Here is a 23203-nt window from a genome sequence, read left to right as displayed (position 1 = left end):
CAGCTGAAATTAGAACTGCTGAGGTACCCAGCGGATTGTATTGTGATAGGTTAGCACACTTTAGCACATGGCAGCCATTCTGCTTAAACAAAGCCCAGGGATCCTGCGCTCAAGCCTCACCCATATGACAAACTCAGGCTTTTGTAACGAGAGACAAATAGCCTTATGTGGAGTTTGGTGGTTCACTAAGTTCACAAAGCTCACGGTCTCGGGTTTTAAGACGGCTGGGAGCATTTTTGACTACGAACGTGCTATAGTCTATTGTTATTGTGTTTTTATTGAGGCAAAGCTCACTGTTTTGAGGTTTTGCCAGGAGTGGTCACAGGCCACTGTTTTTGGAACTTGTAAAGGAGCACCCGAGAAACAAGAACAGTGTTTTTCGGCCTGGATAAATTAAATATTCACCGCGAAAAGCTCAAACTTCACGAGAATGTGATGCAAGCGGTTGGGATAGAACGCGGAAGTTTGAAAACGTTACGATATCTGAATAAAAAAAATTACAGAGAAAATAAATTTCTCTACGAGCCGACACGTCCACCTAAGCCTAATATCGTAAAAACAGAATTTGACATTGCGGACGATTTTGGGACTCATATCAAAGAAAAAAAAAACAAAAACAAAAAAACTTGTCCATGAAAGAGAATATTGTTTTCGTTCTTGGTGAGAAGTTTTTTTTTCCCCCGCTGGAAATAGATGCCACAGCTGGCGCCCACATATTAGGCTTATGTGACCCGATCCAAGCAATGTTATGTTGTCAAACTTCCGCGTTATATCCCAACCGCTAGCGTACATTCTCGTGGAGTTTGAGCTTTCTGTGATTTATAGTTTATTTACCTGGGCTGAAAAACACGGTCCTTTGGCTTACGTGATAAAGCAAGCAATCATGTCATCGGTGCATCTTTTCAAGCGAAGTGCTCACGTTCGCTTGTGCCCCACTCACTGATAGTACAGCCATAGGTACAACCTCGGTACAATACTGATAAAGCTGGTGGCTCGAGCGTGTGGCTCCAACTTGGGGTTCATTCTCACGTCCTCTAACGAAAGTGAGACAATATAAATAAAAAAAAAAGTGATTTTCATGTGCTCCCGCTAGCAACTTCTACACCGGCAGGGAGTTCTTTCACGCTCGAGGCTCGCGAAACGCCCGATTGCTATCGAAGGTAGGAAGCTCGCACTGGAGCGACCGCGTAGCCAGGACGGCCACCCACCCCAAGGCCCAAAGTCAGGGTTGAAGGACCCTGCTGCGTAGCGATGGAATTACGACCGATTTAATAAACCACTTCTTTAACGTAGACGCTGTAAGCACCCGATAGAGCAGCACCGCTTGCTCGACATTGAGTTGCTCATGCTCTTGTAAAATTATGTGCAAGACAGAAGCTTTAATTTTACTATAGGAAAACGACGAAAAATTTTGTAGCTGTTGTGCCCAGATGTCACCGTTCAGGAGGAATCTCAAGAAGGGCATAAGCGGCACAGCTGCTACAGCGGCACAGGCTACTCGTGGCTGGTGGTGGCTCTGTCTTGGCTTTACTCGGTTGGAGGCACCTATACGTGATCAGATGCTCACTACACTGATCAGTGGCTCACTACAATGCCTCGTTGTCAGCCGCTCGCGGCCTAGCCTCTCGAGTACTGTATGTTCTGAACTCTTTCCTTCAGGTGCCTTCCCGCGCCCCCGACCCTTCGTCTTTTCCGCAGGCCCACGCAGGCCCTGCGCTCCTTTTATTTTACGGGCGACCGCTTTTCTTTTTATTTACTTGACTCGTTTGTTCCCCTCACCAAGCTGATCAGCATGAGTTCGAGGTGGAAAAAGCCACGAACATTGCGAAAGGAATTTGATGAAATCGCAAGTAGGATTGCGGCCGCAAACGCTACGGCCGCCGCCGGAAGGTCCGCCGCCGACGCCGCTTCAAGCGACTCTTCAAGGGACGCAACAAGCAGCGCTTCAAGCGATGACGAACCTTGCCCCGGCTCTTGTGGAAGCAGCACAACTGACGGAAGTGGAGCTGACCCTGCGACAGGCTGCGACCCAGCAGACGCGCTTGCATCTGAAGACGAGCCATGCAACGCAAGTTTCGAGGTCAGCGGAGCTACCTCGGAAGACTGTCCGCGCACGGCCACGGAGGAACTGGCTATCTTAGCGCGTCGTTTCAACTTCACACATGAAGCAGTGAATGAGACCGCTGCTGCGTTAAGGAGACTCGGCCACGACGTCCCTAAAGATGCCCAAACTATTCTCGGCACCGAGAGGAAGGCCCCGCTGGAGCAGGATGGAACTTTTATTCATTTTGGGCTGAAGAAAGGTATCGAGCAAGCCCTGCAAGGGAAAACAGTGCCACAGGAGCTTCTCCTCCAAGCAAACATTGATGGGCTCCCTCTTTATAAGAGTTCAAATATTGGCTTTTGGCCAATCCTTTGTCGCCTGAAAAACTGTGGTGAAAGCACCCCTTTTGTTGTCAGTATGTTTTGCGACAGCGGCAAGCCTCCAGACCTCTCAAGTTTTCTTGACCCCTTCTTGAAGGAAATTCAAGAGATGACAGCCAACGGCTTCGTTTACAAAGGTTCGTGCCAAACCGTCCATTTAACAGCCGTCATATGTGATGCTCCTGCAAGGAGCTTTGTTAAGAAGGTCAAGGGCCATACTGGGTATCATGGCTGTGAGAGGTGCTGCCAGAAGGGTCGGCACATTGAGGGAAGGATGACATTCCCGGAACTTGAAGCACCAAAACGAACTGACAAGTCATTTCGTGACCAAGAGGACCCATTGCACCACGTGGGTGACTCGCCGTTCACTCTGCTGAAAAATGATATAATTTCACTTTTCCCCCTAGACTACATACATCTAGTGTGTCTAGGTGTGATGCGCCGCCTGCTTCAAACGTGGGTTAGGGGGCGTGGATCGTTGAGGACCACGCAGAAAGAAAAACTCAACAGAAGACTAAAGTCGTGTGCCAAAGTATTCCCCCGACACTTCCAACGGAAGCCCAGAGGTGTGGACGAGGTCGACCGGTGGAAGGCAACAGAATTCCGGACCTTCCTCTTGTATGTTGGACCTGTTGTTCTGAGGGGCCTGCTTCCAGATCACCAGTACGAACATTTTCTCTTTTTGCATGTGGCCATAAGAATACTTGCATCACCAGCTCACCACGTTGAGCATAACGCCTATGCCAGAGACCTGCTTCGTTTTTTGTGCAGGAGTATGGCACCGTAGGACTTTACGGAGCACGGTTTTTAACTTTCAATGTACACACATTGAGCCACCTTGCCGAGGAGTGCCTTGTCCATGGACCGCTTGACGCATTTAGTGCATTCCCTTTCGAGAGTTTTCTCGGAAAACTCAAGCCCCTGCTGCGAACACATAGCAACCCTTTGGCGCAAGTTAGCCGCAGGCTTTCTGAACATGCGGGAGCAACATGCTTCTCTGTTGCAAAACGAGTCACCCACACCATCAACAAAGGAGACTGCTACCTGATCAGGAAATCCCCAGTCATCGTTTTAGAGGTGTCTCAAAGCACGTGCGAAGTCGCTTCATTAACATATGCTAGGAACTTTTTCGATGTTCCGATGAAATCATCTGCCCTAGACATTTTTAGAACCGATGGCCAGGACACTACAGTCAAGAGATTCCAGATCTCAGATGTTCATGGGTCCCAACAGTGTCTTCTTTTGCCCTCCAAGTCCGGCCATGTTGCCTTTCCAATCCTCCATATGCAGTAACTCCTTATCTTTCCCTCGTTTGTTGTTTTCGGCTGGCCAGAACTCTCTGCCGGACATTTGCTGAAACCTGCCATAGAGGCTGTCGTCGGCTGTCTTGGTGGCTGCTTGGAAGTTCTTTCCCGGCAACACGTGCGTGGTTGTTGATCAGTGTGTGGGGGTGCAAGCTGCTTTCCTGCGGACATGGCTGTGTCCTCTTTTCTCAAGTCCAGACTGGTGCGTGGAACTGAGTGTTCGGCCTGTTCTGCTGCAACATTTGGCTGGCCGGAACCTTCTGCCGGACATTTGCTGAAACTTGTCGTAGAGGCTGTCGTCGGCTGTCCTGGTGGCTGCTTGGAAGTTCTTTCCCAGCAACGCGTGCGTGGTTGTTGATCAGTGTGTGGGGGTACAAGCTGCTTTCCTGCGGACATGGCTGTCTTCCCTTTTCTTGAGTCTGTACTGGTGCGTGAAACTGAGTGTTTGGCCTGTTCGGCTGCGACATTTGGCTGGCCAGAACTTTCTGCCGGACATTTGCTGAAACCTGTCGTAGAGGCTGTCGCCGGCTGTCTTGGTGGCTGCTTGGAAGTTCTTTCCCGTCAACGCATGCGTGGTTGTTGATCAGTGTGTAAGGGTACAAGCTGCTTTCCTGCGGACATGGCTGTCTCCTTTTTTCTCGAGTCTGTACTGGTGCGTGGAACTGAGTGTTCGGCCTGTTCGGCCTGTTCGGCTGCGACATTTGGCTGGCCAGAACTTTCTGCCGGACATTTGCTGAAACCTGTCGTAGAGGCTGTCGTCGGCTGTCTTGGTGGCTGCTTGGAAGTTCTTTCCCAGCAACGCGTGCGTTGTTGCTGATCAGTGTGTGTGAGTGCAAGCTGTTTTCCTGCGGACATGGCTGTCGCCTCGTTCCTCAAGTCCGTACTGGTGCGTGGAACTGAGTGTTCGGCCTGTTCGGCTGCGACATTTGGCTGGCCGGAACTTTCTGCCGACATTTACTGAAACTTGTCGTAGAGGCTGTCGTCGGCTGTCTTGGTGGCTGCTTGGAAGTTCTTTCCCGGCAACGCGTGCGTGGTTGTTGATCAGTGTGTGGGGGTACGAGCTGCTTTTCTGCGGACATGGCTGTCTCCCCTTTTCTCGAGTCTGTACTGGTGCGTGGAACTGAGTGTTCTGCTTGTTCGGCTGCGACATTTCGCTGGCCAGAACTTTCTGCCGGACGTTTGCTGAAACCTGTCGTAGAGGCTGTCGTCAGCTGTCTTGGTGGCTGCTTGCAAGTTCTTTCCCAGCAACGCGTGCGTGGTTGTTGATCAGTGTGTGGGGGTGCAAGCTGCTTTCCTGCGGACATGGCTGTCTCCTCTTTTCTCAAGTCCGTACTGGTGCGTGGAACTGAGTGTTCGGCCTGTTCTGCTGCGACATTTGGCTGGCCGGAACTTTCTGCCGGACATTTGCTGAAACTTGTCGTAGAGGCTGTCGTCGGCTGTCTTGGTGGCTGCTTGGAAGTTCTCTCCCAGCAACGCGTGCATTGTTGCTGATCAGTGTGTGGGGGCGCAAGCTGCTTTCCTGCTGATATGGCTGTCCCCTCTTTTCTCAAGTCCGTACTGGTGCGTGGAACTGAGTGTTCGGCCTGTTCGTCTGCGACATTTGGCTGGCCGGAACTTTCTGCCGAACATTTGCTGAAACCTGTCGTAGAGGCTGTCGTCGGCTGTCTTGGTGGCAGCTTGGAAGTTCTTTCCCAGCAACGCGTGCATTGTTGCTGATCAGTGTGTGTGAGTGCAAGCTGCTTTCCTGCGGACATGGCTGTCTCCTCTTTTCTCAAGTCCGTACTGGTGCGTGGAACTGAGTGTTCGGCCTGTTCGGCTGCGACATTTGGCAGGCCGGAACTTTCTGCCGGACATTTGCTGAAACCTGTCGTAGAGGCTGTCGTCGGCTGTCTTGGTGGCTGCTTGGAAGTTCTTTCCCAGCAACGCGTGCATTGTTGCTGATCAGTGTGTGGGGGTGCAAGCTGCTTTCCTGCGGACATGGCTGTCTCCTCTTTTCTCAAGTCCGTACTGGTGCGTGGAACTGAGTGTTCGGCCTGTTCGGCTGCGACATTTGGCTGGCCGGAACTTTCTGCCGGACATTTGCTGAAACCTGTCGTAGAGGCTGTCGTCGGCTGTCTTGGTGGCTGCTTGGTAGTTCTTTCCCAGCAACGCGTGCATTGTTGCTGATCAGTGTGTGTGAGTGCAAGCTGCTTTCCTGCGGACATGGCTGTCTCCTCTTTTCTGGAGTCCGTACTGGTGCGTGGAACTGAGTGTTCGGCCTGTTCGGCTGCGACATTTGGCTGGCCGGAACTTTCTTCCGGACATCTGCTGAAACCTGTCGTAGAGGCTGTCGTCGGCTGTCTTGGTGGCTGCTTGGAAGTTCTTTCCCAGCAACGCGTGCATTGTTGCTGATCAGTGTGTGTGAGTGCAAGCTGCTTTCCTGCGGACATGGCTGGCTCCTCTTTTCTCAAGTCCGTAGTGGTGCGTGGAACTGAGTGTTCGGCCTGTTCGGCCTCGACATTTGGCTGGCCGGAACTTTCTGCAGGACATTTGCTAAAACCTGTCGTAGAGGCTGTCGTCGGCGGTCTTGGTGGCAGCTCGGAAGTTCTTTCCCAGCAACGCGTGCATTGTTGCTGATCAGTGTGTGTGAGTGCAAGCTGCTTTCCTGCGGACATGGCTGTCTCCTCTTTTCTCAAGTCCGTAGTGGTACGTGGAACTGAGTGTTTGGCCTGTTCGGCCTTGACATTTGGCTGGCCGGAACTTTCTGCAGGACATTTGCTAAAACCTGTCGTAGAGGCTGTTGTCGGCTGTCTTGGTGGCAGCTTGGAAGTTCTTTCCCAGCAACGCGTGCATTGTTGCTGATCAGTGTGTTGTAGTGCAAGCTGCTTTCCTGCGGACATGGCTGTCTCCTCTTTTCTCAAGTCCGTAGTGGTGCGTGGAACTGAGTGTTCGGCCTGTTCGGCGTCGACATTTGGCTGGCCGGAACTTTCTGCAGGACATTTGCTAAAACCTGTCGTAGAGGCTGTCGTCGGCTGTCTTGGTGGCAGCTTGGAAGTTCTTTCCCAGCAACGCGTGCATTGTTGTTGATCAGTGTGTGTGAGTGCAAGCTGCTTTCCTGCGGACATGGCTGTCTCCTCTTTTCTCAAGTCAGTAGTGGTGCGTGGAACTGAGTGTTCGGCCTGTTCGGCCTCGACATTTGGCTGGCCGGAACTTTCTGCAGGACATTTGCTAAAACCTGTCGTAGAGGCTGTCGTCGGCTGTCTTGGTGGCAGTTTGGAAGTTCTTTCCCAGCAACGCGTGCATTGTTGCTGATCAGTGTGTGTGAGTGCAAGCTGCTTTCCTGCGGACATGGCTGTCTCCTCTTTTCTCAAGTCCGTAGTGGTGCGTGGAACTGAGTGTTCGGCCTGTTCGGCCTCGACATTTGGCTGGCCGGAACTTTCTGCAGGACATTTGCTGAAAACTGTCGTAGAGGCCGTCGTCGGCTGTCTTGGTGGCAGCTTGGAAGTTCTTTCCCAGCAACGCGTGCATTGTTGCTGATCAGTGTGTGTGAGTGCAAGCTGCTTTCCTGCGGACATGGCTGTCTCCTCTTTTCTCAAGTCCGTCGTGGTGCGTGGAACTGAGTGTTCGGCCTGTTCGGCCTCGACATTTGGCTGGCCGGAACTTTCTGCAGGACATTTGCTAAAACCTGTCGTATAGGCTGTTGTCGGCTGTCTTGGTGGCAGCTTGGAAGTTCTTTCCCAGCAACGCGTGCATTGTTGCTGATCAGTGTGTGTGAGTGCAAGCTGCTTTCCTGCGGACATGGCTGTCTCCTCTTTTCTCAAGTCCGTACTGGTGCTTTGAACTGAGTGTTCGGCCTGTTCGGCCTCGACATTTGGCTGGCCGGAACTTTCTGCAGGACATTTGCTAAAACCTGTCGTAGAGGCTGTCGTTGGCTGTCTTGGTGGCTGCTTGGAAGTTCTTTCCCAGCAACGCGTGCGTTGTTGCTGATCAGTGTGTGTGAGTGCAAGCTGCTTTCCTGCGGACATGGCTGTCTCCTCTTTTCTCAAGTCTGTACTGGTGCTTTGAACTGAGTGTTCGGCCTGTTCGGCCTCGACATTTGGCTGGCCGGAACTTTCTGCAGGACATTTGCTAAAACCTGTCGTAGAGGCTGTCGTCGGCGGTCTTGGTGGCAGCTTGGAAGTTCTTTCCCAGCAACACGTGCATTGTTGCTGATCAGTGTGTGTGAGTGCAAGCTGCTTTCCTGCGGACATGGCTGTCTTCTCTTTTCTCAAGTCCGTAGTGGTGCGTGGAACTGAGTGTTCGGCCTGTTCGGCCTCGACATTTGGCTGGCCGGAACTTTCTGCAGGACATTTGCTAAAACCTGTCGTAGAGGCTGTCGTCGGCTGTCTTGGTGGCTGCTTGGAAGTTCTTTCCCAGCAACGCGTGCGTGGTTGTTGATCAGTGTGTGGGGGTGCAAGCTGCTTTCCTGCGGACATGGCTGTCTCCTCTTTTCTCAAGTCCGTGCTGGTGCTTTGAACTGAGTGTTCGGCCTCGACATTTGGCTGGCCGGAACTTTCTGCAGGACATTTGCTAAAACCTGTCGTAGAGGCTGTCGTCGGCGGTCTTGGTGGCAGCTTGGAAGTTCTTTCCCAGCAACACGTGCATTGTTGCTGATCAGTGTGTGTGAGTGCAAGCTGCTTTCGTGCGGACATGGCTGTCTCCTCTTTTCTCAAGTCCGTAGTGGTGCGTGGAACTGAGTGTTCGGCCTGTTCGGCCTCGACATTTGGCTGGCCGGAACTTTCTGCAGGACATTTGCTAAAACCTGTCGTAGAGGCTGTCGTCGGCTGTCTTGGTGGCTGCTTGGAAGTTCTTTCCCAGCAACGCGTGCATTGTTGCTGATCAGTGTGTGTGAGTGCAAGCTGCTTTCCTGCGGACAGGGCTGTCTCCTCTTTTCACAAGTCCGTAGTGGTGCGTGGAACTGCGTGTTCGGCCTGTTCGGCCTCGACATTTGGCTGGCCGGAACTTTCTCCAGGACATTTGCTAAAACCCGTCGTAGAGGCTGTCGTCGGCTGTCTTGGTGGCAGCTTGGAAGTTCTTTCCCAGCAACGCGTGCATTGTTGCTGATCAGTGTGTGTGAGTGCAAGCTGCTTTCTTGCGGACATGGCTGTCTCCTCTTTTCTCAAGTCCGTAGTGGTGCGTGGAACTGAGTGTTCGGCCTCGACATTTGGCTGGCCGGAACTTTCTGCCGGACATTTGCTAAAACCTGTCGTAGAGGCTGTCGTCGGCTGTCTTGGTGGCAGCTTGGAAGTTCTTTCCCAGCAAATCGTGCGTGGTTGTTGATCAGTGTGTGGGGGTGCAAGCTGCTTTCCTGCGGACATGGCTGTCTCCTCTTTTCTCAAGTCCGTAGTGGTGCGTGGAACTGAGTGTTCGGCCTGTTCGGCCTCGACATTTGGCTGGCCGGAACTTTCTGCAGGACATTTGCTAAAACCTGTCGTAGAGGCTGTCGTCGGCGGTCTTGGTGGCAGCTTGGAAGTTCTTTCCCAGCAACGCGTGCGTGGTTGTTGATCAGTGTGTGGGGGTGCAAGCTGCTTTCCTGCTGATATGGCTGCCTCCTCTTTTCTGGAGTCCGTAGTGGTGCTTTGAACTGAGTGTTCGGCCTGTTCGGCCTCGACATTTGGCTGGCCGGAACTTTCTGCCGGACATTTGCTAAAACCTGTCGTAGAGGCTGTCGTCGGCTGTCTTGGTGGCAGCTTGGAAGTTCTTTCCCAGCAACGCGTGCGTGGTTGTTGATCAGTGTGTGGGGGTGCAAGCTGCTTTCCTGCGGACATGGCTGTCTCCTCTTTTCTCAAGTCCGTAGTGGTGCGTGGAACTGAGTGTTCGGCCTGTTCGGCCTCGACATTTGGCTGGCCGGAACTTTCTGCAGGACATTTGCTAAAACCTGTCGTAGAGGCTGTCGTCGGCTGTCTTGGTGGCAGCTTGGAAGTTCTTTCCCAGCAACGCGTGCCTGGTTGTTGATCAGTGTGTGGGGGTGCAAGCTGCTTTCCTGTGGACATGGCTGTCTCCTCTATTCTCAAGTCCGTAGTGGTGCGTGGAACTGAGTGTTCGGCCTGTTCGGCCTCGACATTTGGCTGGCCGGAACTTTCTGCCGGACATTTGCTAAAACCTGTCGTAGAGGCTGTCGTCGGCTGTCTTGGTGGCAGCTTGGAAGTTCTTTCCCAGCAACGCGTGCCTGGTTGTTGATCAGTGTGTGGGGGTGCAAGCTGCTTTCCTGCGGACATGGCTGTCTCCTCTTTTCTCAAGTCCGTAGTGGTGCGTGGAACTGAGTGTTCGGCCTGCTCGGCCTCGACATTTGGCTGGCCGGAACTTTCTGCAGGACATTTGCTAAAACCTGTCGTAGAGGCTGTCGTCGGCTGTCTTGGTGGCAGCTTGGAAGTTCTTTCCCAGCAACGCGTGCCTGGTTGTTGAAAAGTGTGTGGGGGTGCAAGCTGCTTTCCTGCGGACATGGCTGTCTCCTCTTTTCTCAAGTCCGTAGTGGTGCGTGGAACTGAGTGTTCGGCCTGTTCGGCCTCGACATTTGGCTGGCCGGAACTTTCTGCCGGACATTTGCTAAAACCTGTCGTAGAGGCTGTCGTCGGCTGTCTTGGTGGCAGCTTGGAAGTTCTTTCCCAGCAACGCGTGCCTGGTTGTTGATCAGTGTGTGGGGGTGCAAGCTGCTTTCCTGTGGACATGGCTGTCTCCTCTTTTCTCAAGTCCGTAGTGGTGCGTGGAACTGAGTGTTCGGCCTGTTCGGCTGCGACATTTGGCTGGCCGGAACTTTCTGGCGGACATTTGCTGAAACCTGTCGTAGAGGCTGTCGTCGGCTGTCTTGGTGGCTGCTTGGAAGTTCTCTCCCGGCAACGCGTGCGTGGTTGTTGATCAGTGTGTGGGGGTACAAGCTGCTTTTCTGGGGACATGGCTGTCTCCTCTTTTCTCAAGTCCGTACTGGTGCGTGGAACTGAGTGTTCGGCCTGTTCGGCTGCGACATTTGGCTGGCCGGAACTTTCTGGCGGACATTTGCTAAAACCTGTCGTATAGGCTGTTGTCGGCTGTCTTGGTGGCAGCTTGGAAGTTCTTTCCCAGCAACGCGTGCATTGTTGCTGATCAGTGTGTGTGAGTGCAAGCTGCTTTCCTGCGGACATGGCTGTCTCCTCTTTTCTCAAGTCCGTAGTGGTGCGTGGAACTGAGTGTTCGGCCTGTTCGGCCTCGACATTTGGCTGGCCGGAACTTTCTGCAGGACATTTGCTAAAACCTGTCGTATAGGCTGTTGTCGGCTGTCTTGGTGGCAGCTTGGAAGTTCTTTCCCAGCAACGCGTGCATTGTTGCTGATCAGTGTGTGTGAGTGCAAGCTGCTTTCCTGCGGACATGGCTGTCTCCTCTTTTCTCAAGTCCGTACTGGTGCTTTGAACTGAGTGTTCGGCCTGTTCGGCCTCGACATTTGGCTGGCCGGAACTTTCTGCAGGACATTTGCTAAAACCTGTCGTAGAGGCTGTCGTTGGCTGTCTTGGTGGCTGCTTGGAAGTTCTTTCCCAGCAACGCGTGCGTTGTTGCTGATCAGTGTGTGTGAGTGCAAGCTGCTTTCCTGCGGACATGGCTGTCTCCTCTTTTCTCAAGTCTGTACTGGTGCTTTGAACTGAGTGTTCGGCCTGTTCGGCCTCGACATTTGGCTGGCCGGAACTTTCTGCAGGACATTTGCTAAAACCTGTCGTAGAGGCTGTCGTCGGCGGTCTTGGTGGCAGCTTGGAAGTTCTTTCCCAGCAACACATGCATTGTTGCTGATCAGTGTGTGTGAGTGCAAGCTGCTTTCCTGCGGACATGGCTGTCTTCTCTTTTCTCAAGTCCGTAGTGGTGCGTGGAACTGAGTGTTCGGCCTGTTCGGCCTCGACATTTGGCTGGCCGGAACTTTCTGCAGGACATTTGCTAAAACCTGTCGTAGAGGCTGTCGTCGGCTGTCTTGGTGGCTGCTTGGAAGTTCTTTCCCAGCAACGCGTGCGTGGTTGTTGATCAGTGTGTGGGGGTGCAAGCTGCTTTCCTGCGGACATGGCTGTCTCCTCTTTTCTCAAGTCCGTGCTGGTGCTTTGAACTGAGTGTTCGGCCTCGACATTTGGCTGGCCGGAACTTTCTGCAGGACATTTGCTAAAACCTGTCGTAGAGGCTGTCGTCGGCGGTCTTGGTGGCAGCTTGGAAGTTCTTTCCCAGCAACACGTGCATTGTTGCTGATCAGTGTGTGTGAGTGCAAGCTGCTTTCGTGCGGACATGGCTGTCTCCTCTTTTCTCAAGTCCGTAGTGGTGCGTGGAACTGAGTGTTCGGCCTGTTCGGCCTCGACATTTGGCTGGCCGGAACTTTCTGCAGGACATTTGCTAAAACCTGTCGTAGAGGCTGTCGTCGGCTGTCTTGGTGGCTGCTTGGAAGTTCTTTCCCAGCAACGCGTGCATTGTTGCTGATCAGTGTGTGTGAGTGCAAGCTGCTTTCCTGCGGACAGGGCTGTCTCCTCTTTTCTCAAGTCCGTAGTGGTGCGTGGAACTGCGTGTTCGGCCTGTTCGGCCTCGACATTTGGCTGGCCGGAACTTTCTGCAGGACATTTGCTAAAACCCGTCGTAGAGGCTGTCGTCGGCTGTCTTGGTGGCAGCTTGGAAGTTCTTTCCCAGCAACGCGTGCATTGTTGCTGATCAGTGTGTGTGAGTGCAAGCTGCTTTCTTGCGGACATGGCTGTCTCCTCTTTTCTCAAGTCCGTAGTGGTGCGTGGAACTGAGTGTTCGGCCTCGACATTTGGCTGGCCGGAACTTTCTGCCGGACATTTGCTAAAACCTGTCGTAGAGGCTGTCGTCGGCTGTCTTGGTGGCAGCTTGGAAGTTCTTTCCCAGCAAATCGTGCGTGGTTGTTGATCAGTGTGTGGGGGTGCAAGCTGCTTTCCTGCGGACATGGCTGTCTCCTCTTTTCTCAAGTCCGTAGTGGTGCGTGGAACTGAGTGTTCGGCCTGTTCGGCCTCGACATTTGGCTGGCCGGAACTTTCTGCAGGACATTTGCTAAAACCTGTCGTAGAGGCTGTCGTCGGCGGTCTTGGTGGCAGCTTGGAAGTTCTTTCCCAGCAACGCGTGCGTGGTTGTTGATCAGTGTGTGGGGGTGCAAGCTGCTTTCCTGCTGATATGGCTGCCTCCTCTTTTCTGGAGTCCGTAGTGGTGCTTTGAACTGAGTGTTCGGCCTGTTCGGCCTCGACATTTGGCTGGCCGGAACTTTCTGCCGGACATTTGCTAAAACCTGTCGTAGAGGCTGTCGTCGGCTGTCTTGGTGGCAGCTTGGAAGTTCTTTCCCAGCAACGCGTGCGTGGTTGTTGATCAGTGTGTGGGGGTGCAAGCTGCTTTCCTGCGGACATGGCTGTCTCCTCTTTTCTCAAGTCCGTAGTGGTGCGTGGAACTGAGTGTTCGGCCTGTTCGGCCTCGACATTTGGCTGGCCGGAACTTTCTGCAGGACATTTGCTAAAACCTGTCGTAGAGGCTGTCGTCGGCTGTCTTGGTGGCAGCTTGGAAGTTCTTTCCCAGCAACGCGTGCCTGGTTGTTGATCAGTGTGTGGGGGTGCAAGCTGCTTTCCTGCGGACATGGCTGTCTCCTCTTTTCTCAAGTCCGTAGTGGTGCGTGGAACTGAGTGTTCGGCCTGCTCGGCCTCGACATTTGGCTGGCCGGAACTTTCTGCAGGACATTTGCTAAAACCTGTCGTAGAGGCTGTCGTCGGCTGTCTTGGTGGCAGCTTGGAAGTTCTTTCCCAGCAACGCGTGCCTGGTTGTTGATCAGTGTGTGGGGGTGCAAGCTGCTTTCCTGCGGACATGGCTGTCTCCTCTTTTCTCAAGTCCGTAGTGGTGCGTGGAACTGAGTGTTCGGCCTGTTCGGCCTCGACATTTGGCTGGCCGGAACTTTCTGCCGGACATTTGCTAAAACCTGTCGTAGAGGCTGTCGTCGGCTGTCTTGGTGGCAGCTTGGAAGTTCTTTCCCAGCAACGCGTGCCTGGTTGTTGATCAGTGTGTGGGGGTGCAAGCTGCTTTCCTGTGGACATGGCTGTCTCCTCTTTTCTCAAGTCCGTAGTGGTGCGTGGAACTGAGTGTTCGGCCTGTTCGGCTGCGACATTTGGCTGGCCGGAACTTTCTGGCGGACATTTGCTGAAACCTGTCGTAGAGGCTGTCGTCGGCTGTCTTGGTGGCTGCTTGGAAGTTCTCTCCCGGCAACGCGTGCGTGGTTGTTGATCAGTGTGTGGGGGTACAAGCTGCTTTTCTGGGGACATGGCTGTCTCCTCTTTTCTCAAGTCCGTACTGGTGCGTGGAACTGAGTGTTCGGCCTGTTCGGCTGCGACATTTGGCTGGCCGGAACTTTCTGGCGGACATTTGCTGAAACCTGTCGTAGAGGCTGTCGTCGGCTGTCTTGGTGGCTGCTTGGAAGTTCTCTCCCGGCAACGCGTGCGTGGTTGTTGATCAGTGTGTGGGGGTACAAGCTGCTTTTCTGCGGACATGGCTGTCTCCTCTTTTCTGGAGTCCGTACTGGTGCGTGGAACTGATTGTTAGGCCTGTTCGGCTGCGACATTTGGCTGGCCAGAACTTTCTGCCGGACATTTGCTGAAACCTGTCATAGAGGCTGTCGACGGCTGTGTTGGCGGCTGCTTGGAAGTTCTTTCCCGGCAACGCGTGCATGGTTGTTGATCAGTGTGTGGGTGTGCAAGCTGCTTTCATACGGACATGGCTGTCTCCTCTTTCCTCTGTGTGGAACTGAGTGTTGGGCCTGTTTGGCTGCAACATTTGGCTGGCAAGAACTTCCTGGTGGACATGTCCGCCAGAAAGAAAGAAAGGCCGAAGACGTAATCACGAAAAAGCAACGTGAACATAATGAGTGACGGCCTACTTTTCTCAAACTGGCGTTGTTCATAATTACTGCTAGACTGAGTTCCATGCACCGGACCGGTGCATGGAACCGAGTCTTTGGAATAGTTATCTTTGATTTTTGGTTAAAGCAAGAAGTTCCTGCTGGACATTTCTCCTTTTTTGCGAAAAGTGTTGCGAGTTGCGTTGCACTGGTCTGGGGGCTGTGGAAATAAATGTTTTCACACAAGCATGAGTTTGTTGTGTTCATACAGCAGCAAAGTATTGTTTTGTGGCAATGACTGACTTTTTAGCAACAGAGAATTTTTGGCAACACATCATATGTTCATTTCACTGCCCTGCATGAAGTTGTCAAGTATGTTTGCGTTCTGCCGCACGTCATTATTAGTCAGTCCTTGTTGCGGTGGCTCTCGTAGCAGTGGTTGAATTTCAATTGGTCTTTGCCAAGTGCCTTCTGCGATTTCTCCTACTGTCTGTGAGCAGTACGTCTTTGGAAAATGAACCTTCTGGAAGCCTAAGTTTCTGGATGTCTTTCTAAATTACTTAATTTGAAGGTTTGAAGTTGCAAAACATTGCGTCTGTCTGTGCCTTCACAAAGTTCTTTTCATGTTGTACCTATATAATATCTTCAACCTTTAAGCTCTTAATTATATGTTTGTATACGTCTGATATTGCAAAGTTGATTTCTAAGTAAGAGCTTCCAATTAGCAGCTAAGACCAGATGCGTAGTGGCCAGTCCAATTCATGAATCGCATGTATGCGAGTTGCGAGCGTCGATACGGGCGACGGCGCAAGCTACTTGAGTCAGCGACGAGCGACGGAGATTTTTCACTGTCGCTTGTCGCGTCGTTCGGTTTTTAGATCTCTAGAAAACGTAGCTCATCGCCTTGGTCGCTCGCTGCCAGAGCTTTCATGCGGTTTGCTTTGCCGCGCGACTGACCGAGCAACAGCGAAGCGGGTCGCCGTCACTTGTCGCTCGTGAAATCGCTTACATGCGTCGGGACGCGAGCCTCGCCCGTGCGCCGGCCCGGGTCACTTCGCGTTCACTGTGCCGAGTGTCCGACGGCGGTCGCCGAGCCTGGCTGAGCTCAGTGGACGGGAAGTTCGACTCATGTGCCGGTGACCACTGGCGCCGGTCGTGGCGGTGAGACCATGGGCTCGGTGTAGTAAGTACATACGCGTCAAGGCTGAACCCCTTGTAAGCGGTTCAGCGAGCGACGGAGATTTCGCACGGACGCTCGTCGCGTCGCTCGTTTCTGGATTTCTAGACAACGCTCATCGCTTTGGTGGTCGCTTGCTCCCGTCGCTTTCATGCTGTTTGCCTCGTCGAGCGACTGATCGACCGACAGCGGGTCCTCGTCGCCCTCCTTCGTTGCTTGCCAAATCGAGGTTTCTGTCGCTCGTGCGTCGTTGGACGGTTGGATTCTGAATGTCTAGAAAACATCGCTAATCAAAACTTATGCGACGGGAGCAAGCGACCACTACGGATCCAGAACCGAGCGACGCCACGAGCGACAGTGAAAAATCTCCGTCGCTTGTTTGCGCTATTGCTTGATAAAGTACTCAATCGGTGGCTATCTACACTGGTTGTCTCGGACCAAGTGAAAACAAGGAACACCAAGGAAGGCCTCGGCTCGGTCGGCTCGGACCTCGGCCTCGGCTCGGTCGGCTTTGGCTTGGTAGGCTCGGACCAAGAAAAAACAAGGAACGCCAAGAAAATTCATTCCCTGGCAGGTCCGAGAAATTTTAGGGCCAGGCAATACAATGAAGCGCCACTGAACCTTCAACGCTGGCGGCCGTCTGGCTACATTGGTCTGCTCGGACCACGGAAAAACAAGGAACGCCAAGGAAAGCGCTTCCCTGGCAGTTCCTTGGAATTCACGGGCCCAGAAATAGCAGCGAAGTGCCAGGCTGGCAGTTTACCGAATTCACTGGGCGGCCCCGGTCCAGTCTATTACGACCAAGGCCCAATCCTGGCCCCAGCTTGCCCAAGCAAGTGTGCTGCCTGGGACTTTACCACAACCGCTTAGTTGGGAAACTGCCATAGAGACTGCTCTCATAAAGTAGCCCCAAACTGTCCACCAGAGCCGAGCTAATGGCGAACACAACGCCGCCATTTTTCCCGCAGCGGCCACTCGAGGAACTGCACGTTACTTCTATTTTGGCCTTAATCGGCCGTTTTGGCGCCGAAACAGTTACAGCAGATGAGGTTACAGGGGTGCCACCCCCGTCTCCCCAGCGGACGCGCCGCGCATTACTACATAAGTTGAAATGGACCTAGGTCGGGACGCGCTACCTGAAAGGACCGCTGAGGCATGGTTGTATAAAAACAATATTAATTGTTCCGCAAAATCTTGCAAACTAAAGATTATAAAAACATCACGCGTCCTTCATTTTGTATTAAACTCCAATAAATTTCATGTAAAAAGAGTCTTTTCCGTTTGTTTTTACGCTAAAACATGCTTTCTAAAAGCTCAAGGTGACCACAGTACATATAAATGATAAAAAGTGCCGCTGTTGTCGTATTTAGCTCGGTCTCGGTGGACGCAAGCGGCCCAGGTTACGACGGCCAGTTTCCCAACTGAGTGTTCTAGTAACATTGGTCGGAACCAACGAGCAACGACTATCGCCGCATCTCCATCGCCATCGTATAAAAAAAAATGCGAGCGAGCTTTCGGAAAAAAACATCGAAGAACTTTCTGGAAAAACTCGAGTGTCCGAGATGCCGGCGTGCCTATGAAACCAGCTGTGGATTTGAGTCCAATTGGTGAGTGCTCGCCCATTCGTTTTACCTTTTCAGTCCTTTTTGTTCGGAGCGTTTAATAGTTGAAAGCTAACGTGTGCGGTTCCTTGTCGCACACATGCTTACAGCATTGGATGACCCTCGAGCTTTTTCCATGGAAGTCCCGGAAACGACCTGTTTCTGAGCGAGCAGCCGAATTGCGGCAACTCATCCAGAGGCAAAGGTCCCTCCGGAGGCGTGCACGGGGGGGGGGGGGGGGGGGGGGGGAAAGGGGGGGGGGGCAAGTGAGGCACTTGGCGATACACGTGAACGTATGGGATGGTAACTTGATGGTGGTGAAGGATCTTTCTGCGGCTTTAGGAGCGGCATGACATTAGCATGCTTCCAGGCATGGGGAAAGCAGGCTTTTTCCCAAAATAAATTGAAGAACAAGAGAAGACTTTTCAGGGACGAAGGAGAAAGGCGACGAGGCATTTCATAATGAACAGCGTCGGGCCCTGGAGCAAAAACCCTCGTTATGTCAAGTGCCATTTCCAGCTCACACTGCGTAAAAGGCTGGTTATAAGGCTTAGAGTCTCCTCCAGACATGGAGATATTTTCTCGCTATGCACGAGTTTTAAATCTACTGAACGAATCACTGTAGTTTGCCGAGCTGGATGTGTTATAAAAATGTTCACCAAGGATGTTGCCGATGTCAACTAAAGATGAAGAGGGGGCATCAAATGTAGGAACTGCAAAGCACCTATAGTCTCCATTTATTTTCCTGTATCTATCCCAAGCCTCCTTGGCTGTCACAAAACTATTTATAGACGAAAAATACTTCATCCAGGATTTACATTTTGACTTCTTCCTGGTCCAACGGGGTTTAGCTTTTCGCTGCCTGAACTCTGCGAGATTACATGATGTGGGGTATCTGCGAAGTTTGCCCCAAGCCCTGTTTCGATCCGCTAAGTTTGTGGCACACTCCTTGTTCCACCATGGTTTGCATTTTTTTGGCACATTACCAGAGGTTCGTGGAATAGACACCTCAGCAGCATTTAGTATCTGCTCAGTAATATACAATGTAGCATCTTCAGGTGACATAGAAGAAAGCAGAGAAGGGTTCAAGGTGGAATGTAACCCAAAAAGTGACCAATCAGTTTTATCTAACTTCCACCTAGGGATACGTTTTAAAAGTGAGGGCAACCGAACGACGCTCTCTAAAACAATCGGAAAGTGATCACCGCCAAAAGGGTTCTTGAAAACATTCCATTTAAAGCAAGGAAACATTGAGGGGTATGAAATCGACAGATCTATGGATGTAAATGTGGTGTGAGCTGCACTGAAAAATGTTGGCTTTCTCCCATTAAGAAGGCATAGCCCAGATGCCAATAAAACACGTTCAACTACACCTCCACGAGAGTCTTGACGAACACTACCCCACAGGGGATGATGGGCATTAAAATCGCCTAGCATCATAGAGGGTTGTCGGAGCTGACCTACAAGACCCTGCATTTCACTAAGATGTAAAGGAGTGTTAGGTGTTAAATAAAGCGACACTACAGTTATGAGGCGGTCTAAAAGAAGGCGCACTGCCACGGCTTCAAGTGGTGTGCAGAGCGGGACCTCAGAGCAGGCGACCCCACCTTGTGCAACCACTGCCACGCCACCAGAGGGAGTATCACTAAGACGGTCTTTCCTAAAGACCCGGTGACGTCTCAAAATATGAGGAGAGCGATCATGAAGAGTTTCCTGAAGAGCAAGAGCTATCGGCCGAAGCTCATCCATGAAATGATTTATATCATCAATATTTCCTAAAAGGCCGCGACAATTCTATTGCATAAAATTTACTTTTGACATGTATAAAATTTGTTTATAGCGGAAAGTGTAAATCAATAAAACTCGGTAGTAAAAAGATTAAAACTCGGGAAAAAGACCACTTGGATTACTTCGGCGCAGTAACCGGTTTTTTGTTCTTCTCTGCACGGGTCTGCGTCTGCCACTCCATGCTATCCGGGTCAGAAGCAGGAGCAGCCGAGTCGTCCAACTCCATGGACGAGTCTGCCTCTTGAGTCGTGTTGCTGGTGTTGCCCAGCGTTTTCTTCCCGCTTGGATCTCGGGGAGCCAGGCCCCGGCCGCGACCAGCCGAAGAGGCAGTGGAGGTGCTGGGCAGAGTGTCTTTCAACTCTGCCTGCTCCGGCCCCTTGAGTACAGGGAGAGCAGCACGAGAGTTGTGCCGCTCTTTGGAGAAAGCCCTCTCCAGTGAGTTGGAACGAGAGAGTCGCTCCTTTCCACCGGGGGAAGGCGTCGCGTTCAGGACGGGTATTGGCATTGCCTGCCTGTCCTGAGACTTCGGGGCTGCTGATGTGCTCCCTCCAGAAGGTGGGAGAAGCTGCTGGCCCTGCGGGGCGGATGGTGCCCGAAAGGACACTGCCATGCTTCAGGCGAGACCTGGGTGGCCTTCGATTCCGTTCGCGGTGGAGGGCCCCTGCGCACCGCGTCGAAGTACGTGCCTTTCGAAAGAGAGGAGAACCTTTGCTTTGCTTCCGGATAAGATAAGTTTTCTTTTGCTCTTAAGGTGAGGATTTCCTTTTCCTGTCGCCACGTGGGGTCAAGAACGACAGTACGCAAGGTGTGAGGACCATTGCAGTTGGCACAGAAAGCTGCCGCTTCACAGTTGTCGGCTAGATGGTCGTGGCTGCTGCACTTTGCACACGTCTCCTTCCCTTGACAGCTGCGTGATCCGTGGCCAAAACGCTAGCAACGGAAGCACCGCTGGGGGTTGGGGACATATGGGCGGATGCGGCAGTTAAGGTATCCTGCCTTGATAATTTCTGGCAGTGTGTTTCTTTCAAAAGTAAGGATTACGTGTTTCGAAGGAATTTCCTCACCATTTTTACGGAATATGATGCGCTTAACGGCTACAACCCCAACGCCTTGGAGTCCGTCGAGAAGTTCCTGCTCACTAGTGTGTAAGAAGCCGTCCTCAGAGAGGACCCCACGGATGGTGTTGAGCGTGCGGTGAAGGCTAGCCAACACTAACATCAAGAAAACTAGTCAGTTTAAGGATCGCTTCACTCTATTTTTTGGTGGTTACCTCCACTAGGAGGTCTCCGGAGTGGTGCTTTTTAGCCTTGTAGGAGAATCCGACAAGGTTTTCTAGTACATTCGCAACAACAAAGTGCGACAGCTTTGCAACAGGTTTTTTGTTCATCAAGTGAATCATCAACAAAAAACTTCGTAAATGTTTCTCCTTCAGAATCTTTGTCGATGGTCTTGGGTTCAAGACAACGCCTTTTAAAGGCTCGCCCTGATCGGTGTTTGGAAGAGGGGGGCGCCATAGGAGGGCAAAGAGTGTTCAGAATCCGCGGTGCACCGCCCACCACCGAGCCCAACGAGGGGTTAGGTAAGGCACCATAACAAGAAGGGCTTGGCTAGTGACGTTACACTAACAGTGCTGCCGGGAAACTATACCCAAGTGTGGGTCAAGACAGAGGTCCATCGCCACCCAAGGTTAGCCCTTGCCGCCAAAGAGGGGTGAAAAAAGAGTAAGAGAAATGAGAAAGAAGCAAAAGAAACAGGAAAGGTAAAAGTGAAAGATCGGAGGGGATAGTAGAAGAAAAGGCGACTAGACTGAATCATCCTGGCCGGGCCTTACCAGGACTCCCGTCTACGAGAAGCGGGGGCCGAAGTGGTGTATTGCCTCACCTGGGGGGCCCCGAAGGTTCCAAACCTACCCCGGGCTCGGCTCAACCACCAGGATGCCCTTTTCCCCGGACACGGGAAAGCCACGCACAGCCAGACGTGGGCAGGCGAACCCGCATGGCTCGGGGTCCGTGGAGACGCCACTCTCCAAACACCTGCTTTCACAGGTGCCCCCTGCGGGGGAACTGGTGCCGTGTCCGCCAGGAACAGGAAGGGCACCGGGTACTACCGGTACATGGGCAGCACCAGGGACCACAGCTGCATGGGCTGCAGGAGCCGTAGGATGGGGAACGACGTATGGCACAGCAGGATCTAGGGCGGCGCCGGAGGTCGCATGACTATGGGCACCAGGCGCCACAGCAATAGGGCAAGGACCGGGTGCCGCAGTAGCATGGGCGGCCGCAGGGGCCGCAGTGGCATGGACGACCTCTTGGGCCGTCGGGACATGACCGGCATCCGGGGCCGCCAAAACAGGACCGGTCACAGGGGCCGCAAAAACAGGACCGGCCGCAGGGACAGGAACGGCAGCAGGGGCCGCATGGACAGGATTAGCAGCAGGGAGTTTTTGTGAAGACTGTCTTTTCGTCGTGACCAGCATACAAACATTCCGATCCGCGGGGATCAACACTTCCGCTCGCAGGGGCGGATGCCAACTCTCGGACAAGTGGCACCATCCAACTGCATCGCCACACACCATGACTTCTTGCGCCATCGAGCTGGTTGATGGCATGCTACAGATGCGTCAGTAATGGCGGCGATTTCGGTGTAGTTTCGGAGTTGCTCGACGTGGGCCAACGGCTGCACCTTGTGGGATTTCCCTTGCTGCTACCCGTCTCGGAGAATGACACAGCACACCGGTTCAACAACACGTAAACATTTAATGACCGCTATCGCCTGCGCCGCGATCCCAACCGCCCCCGCGCATCCGCTGCGACGGCCTTTTATCAGCGGCGGAGCGCCGCTCGCGTGGCCAGTTGCCCTTGGCCCCCTGGTGGCCAAGATGACCACTTATGATTGTCGGAGGGGCAGCCTGGGCCAACCGCTTGGAATCGCCAGGTTTCCCACACATCTCCCCCCTTCCAAAAACGAAAACAGAGGACGTCTTTGATGGTCTTCGGGGGTGCCTTCCTTCTTGGTCAGCAAGATGAGCGAGCACGGGTCCGACGTCAGTACTTCCGGACAGTACCGATGCAGCCATGGGGGGTGGTCTGATGACGGGAGCTGCGGCGCCGCTGTCTGGCACGAGGAACTAGAAATTAAAAACAACATGAGGCCATGGCGCGGTAGGAAAAAGTAGCCGCGCACACGAAGATGCCTGTCCCACTGTGCATGCGGGAGCGCGGACCATTTCTCTTCTCCCCCCCCCCCCCCCCAAAACACCGAAGAGGGCATGAAGATAATACGCTTAGAACTCGTGCTACTCCCGGTCGTCTTCACCGCCGTCTCAAGTTGTACCGCGGTAGAGACGGTGTGGAATCTTCCGAGAGGTGGTCCGGATAGTCGTCATCTGGAACCTGCGACACATCTACCTCCTCGGGTTCATAGAAAGCTTTTAGGTCGGCGACATGAATAGACCCGCACACTTCACCAGATTCACAATGCACCAGCTCATAAGACAGGTTGGAGAGCTTGCTAATAACACGGTAGGGGCCATCCCACCTCTTTGCTAAAGAGGCCGTGAAGCCTCTAGCAGCATCACTCAGCGGATGAGTTCGCCTCAGTACCAGATCTCCTACCTTGAACTGCAGATTTCGCCTCCCCTTGTTGTACTGGTTTGCCTGCTGCAGTCTCGAGACGTCGAGGCTCTCTCGAGCTTCACGCAGGTTCTCCGTGAAACGCTTCCGGAGATCTTCTGCGAACTGCGTGGTTGTGCGCTGTGTGCTTGCAGGATCTGTGCAAAGGAGGCCGTTTCCCAGGGGAAACACGAGCTCTTTTCCAAAGTTAAGTTGGGCCGGAGTAAAACCCGTGGACCGGTTGATTGTTGTGCGGGTAGCGAATGCCATTTCTGCTAATTTCGCGTCCCAGTCTTTGTGTCGCTCTGTATGCGATACAAGCATCTGCTTCAGGTTACGGTTCACTCTTTCCGTGATATTCGCCTGTGGATGGTATGGCGAAGTCCGTTTGTGCCGTATGCCTAGCGCCTTACACGCATCCACGAACACCTTGCTAACAAAATAAGAAGCGTTGTCTG

At 52.8% G+C, this 23203-nt stretch overlaps 1 pseudogene; it reads left to right on the top strand.

Moving 5' to 3' along the window:
- Positions 1-2461: 2461 nt before the first annotated feature.
- LOC120846670 lies at positions 2462-3717 on the top strand (annotated as a pseudogene).
- The last annotated feature ends 19486 nt before the right edge of the window (positions 3718-23203 follow it).

This window comes from Ixodes scapularis, unplaced genomic scaffold, assembly GCF_016920785.2.
Source record: "Ixodes scapularis isolate PalLabHiFi unplaced genomic scaffold, ASM1692078v2 PGA_scaffold8__174_contigs__length_109621045, whole genome shotgun sequence".
Lineage (NCBI taxonomy): Eukaryota > Metazoa > Arthropoda > Arachnida > Ixodida > Ixodidae > Ixodes > Ixodes scapularis.
This window is presented reverse-complemented; position numbering and strand designations above follow the sequence as displayed.